This window comes from Drosophila busckii, chromosome 3L (assembly GCF_011750605.1).
Source record: "Drosophila busckii strain San Diego stock center, stock number 13000-0081.31 chromosome 3L, ASM1175060v1, whole genome shotgun sequence".
In the NCBI taxonomy this organism is placed as follows: domain Eukaryota; kingdom Metazoa; phylum Arthropoda; class Insecta; order Diptera; family Drosophilidae; genus Drosophila; species Drosophila busckii.
The window spans coordinates 17,301,770-17,305,833 of record NC_046606.1 but is presented as its reverse complement, the minus strand read 5'-3'; positions in this window follow the sequence as shown (position 1 = coordinate 17,305,833).

Genomic DNA, 4,064 nt, shown 5'->3' with positions numbered 1-4,064 from the left:
GGCCAAAATATAAACCAGTTCGTTGCCTAAGTCTTTTGTTTGCGCGCAATGAGATTTGAAGGCAAATATGCACGCACGCATGCAAAGCACCAGCACTACGTTGAACTTGACACAATTGGTGGCCATCTTTTCCGCACATTACTTTCTGCCATAAGTTGCTGTTGCTGTTGTTGTTGTTGCTGCTGCTGTTATAATTACTGTTGTCTGTTTTGCTTGTCTTTGGGCAAATGAACTAATTACGCGCAGCAATTGCAAAAGTGACACAATTAACAAATGCCTGAACGTCTCTATCTGTGCGACATTTTCATGGCGTATTACAAAATGGCCTGTCAATTAGGTAATGCGCTTCTTTGCCATTGCTCCAGCCGCGATTGAGCCATTAGTCACAGCCGCTAAGCAAAAATGAAACACATTTGGTACAGACCTGACGCTCATTAATCATGCGGCCGTCCATGGCGCACGGCAAGCGTTTGATCAATAGGAAAATCTAAGAAATAATAATTTAATTACATTTTAATATTGAAATTGAAAGTGCGCGCTGGAATGATCGTATCTACGCCAAGAACTGCAGCTTGAGATGGAATCATTATTAGCTTTGGGGCACTTTGGACAACGCCTTGAAAACGTGCACGAAACAAACTTAAAGCACTTCAACAAGAAACTGAATTGAATTCGAGGTGTGTGTGTGTGCGCTGGCTTTTGTTTATAATAATTAATGATGGCGTATTAGGCGCTAGAATATAAACCAATTTAAATTAGTTTCTAGCTTATAGAAATTCACTTCCTTATTGCATGGGCAACGCCATTAAATTGTTTGTCTGCTAAGTCAATTAATTCTTAGGCATCAATTTGTAAAAATATAAAGATCTTAAAATGTTAAAAACTATTTATTTAATTATTTTTAATAAAAAAAGGCTTTAATTAAAATAATTATTTAAATTCTTTTTAAAGCTCAATTAATTCTTAGGCATCAATTCGTAAAAATATATAAAGATGTTAAAATGTTAAAAAACTGTTTATTTATTTATTTTTCATAAAAAAGGCTTTAATTTATTATTTATTATTATATACTTTTGTTTATTTATTAATAATTAAATAAATATTACTTTACAATTTTGTTATTAATAAATAAAAATAATGTATCAAGATTTTTAAACTTACTTATTAAGTTATTTATTTTTTATATACTTAAACAAATAAAGTAATATTATATTTAATAAAAAATAAGTACAAATAGTAAATTTATTATATCTTCATTTGTTTTAACAAAAATGTTCATTAATTCTTGTAAATTCTGTGTAATTCTGTGACAAATTTTCTTTATTTTTCTTAATACTATTAAGAAAATTGTTGCGTGTCAGACAATCTCCCACGTTGGCAGCTTTACATAAATTGTAGTTAATATTCAATTTCATCTCAAACCTAAGTTTGTTGCTTAAGTCTTTTTGCTTATTCAGGCATCGCAAACAAGTTACCACCGCACAGTGCAACTGCTACGTCACCTGGCCAACAGCTAACAACAACAACAACAACAACAACATGTTATGTGCATTGTAATGTGCACACTTTTGTTGAAAAAGCACATTCACCCACTAACCCACAATTGCATTGGATAATACGTAGATAATCCAAGCGCACTCGCTCATAACTATAATGCACTCAACTTACTTTGCCCAGTTTTCATTTTCATTCAGTCATTTGCTGCGGCACAATTTGTATTTGCTTTTGTTTTTCCTTGCCCACAACCTCAAGTCGCAGCCACACCCATATCGAACTAGTTACTAGTATAGGGTATGAGAAGTACCAGAGCAAGTTAAGATGATTGCTTACCCTTTAAAAAATACAACAATTAATTAGTATATAAATCAAAAGACATACATTTTTCCTTGCGCTTCTTTTCGGTTGAATTTTTTATAATTTCCAAAGTGTATGCAAAGTTCTTGTCCTCCTTTCCTTAACTGACCTGAGCAGAGCTGAGCAGATCTGAGCTGAGCTCAGCTGTTGCTGTTTCATGCTCTGTCATATTTAGGCGCATTGGTTGAAAGATTACTGTTTGAGTGACCTGCACCTGGACAGTTTGGGGCATGGGCATGCCACAGGCGCAAATGTGGTAAAAACTCGTGAATGCCCTGTGCATAAATTGGCGATTGGCCGTCTCGATTATTTATTTTTAAATATTTAATGACTTTTTTATAGTCGCGCGCGGCAACACCCTCGCAATTGTGCGACAAACATTCCGTTTGACTCTTATGCAAGTCATTTCTATTCAAATATTAAACGTGTGTGTGTGTGAGTGTGTGTTTTTGTGTGTGTGTGTGTGTGCATTCTGCACTCGATCTACTTCTGCTGCGCCAATTGCCAACTGCCAACTTTCGAAAGCGGCCGCCCGATCGGGCTGTAGCTTTAGCTTTTGACTGCGACTGCGGCTGCAACTAGGAGGCAGCTGCGTTGCTTTCGGCTTAAGACAGCTGGACGGCTTGGTCTGTTAGTTGCAGAGTGCGCTGCATGACACAATTTGTTAACTAGATTATTATGTAAGGCTTCTCGCTCGGGTCTAATCAAAAGCCTGTGCCGGCCTGCCTTTGGCCTGCAAGTTGCCAAACATTGATATGCAAAAAAATAAAAATTAGCCATCATTTAGTTGCTGGCAACAGGCAGCCAGCCAATCAGGCAACAGGCAACAGGCACTGGCAGGGTAATTAAAACTCACAGCATGTTGGCGCAAATTCCAATTGACATTTTGTGTGAGCTTTAAATTGATAGTAATACTATAATTTGATGAAGTGCTGACTTGACAGGCCCAGCTGCATAAATTAAAATATTTTTACGGCCCGCTCCAGCATTTGTTGCGCATTGTTTTGAGCAACAACAACAACAAGGGGCGTCCATGTTGGCAGCTGTCGAAGCCATTGCCATTGCGGGACCACCTCAAGCATGTTGCTGGACTGATAACCCAAGGCGATTTATGAGCTGGTGTATTGTAGCCTTTGTTGCAAATTGAATTTAGTTGTTGTTGCTTGACACCCACCCACACGCAGGCACGCAATTGAGTGGCAGCAACAGCAGAGCAGAGCAGAGCCCTCAATCTTTGATTACGCGCACGTCACACGCCTTTTCTCAGTTGTGTAATTCGCCGCGCGACAATTGCGCTGCGGTTGCAAGCAGCCCATGCAGAGTGGGCGTGTATTTGGACTTGCGGCTGATTGTTGCAGATCATAAGAAGCGGCATGTAACACAGTTGCTTGTGGTTGTGCCATTGCAACATATTTAAATTTGATGTTATCTACTCTGATTCTAAGCCGGATATGGCGCTTGCAACAATGCGATAAACTATTGACATGCCATTGTCCGTAACAGGTCTAACAATGGCCAACAGCTCAGCTCAGCTCAGTTCAGCTCAGTTCACTTCATACCAAAAGCTAGACATTATCGAGAGCCAATAAATCAGAAAACTGAGCCACAAATTTGAAAACCAGAACAATGACCAACTACAACAATAATAATAACAACAACAACAATGACAATGCCCCACAATTACAAAGAGCATATAAAAACGAATTCGATACGAAAATCTAAAGCGGAAATTTTGTAAAGCTGCAACAGCCACGCCCACTGTTAGTTCGCTTTGTCTCTGGGTGAATGCATTGCGAAAAAAAAAAAACAAATCGCCAACTCCAGCTGGAATCCGCTTAGTCTGCGCTACTCATGGCAAATTGCCGCTTTTGCTGGGCCCAGGCATTCTAAGTGCCGCTCAAGGCCGTCGCCGCACTTGCGATCTATCCAGCTACTATTTACATTTGACGACATAATGCGTTGAATTAGCTTCGTTAGCTGATTTTGTTTTCGATTTTTCTTTATGTAATTGGACAGCTGATAAGACGCACAAACGCCCACAGTACACGCTCGACTTTGGCGACTTTGACATTAAGCTGTCTGTGCAACACTAATTCAAATTCAAATACAAATTCAAATTGAAATCGAAATTCAAATTGAAAATGCCTAAGAAAAGCTAACAGTAACAGTCAAAGACTTGACCTTGTGGTTGGTGGGTGCACTTTACTGGC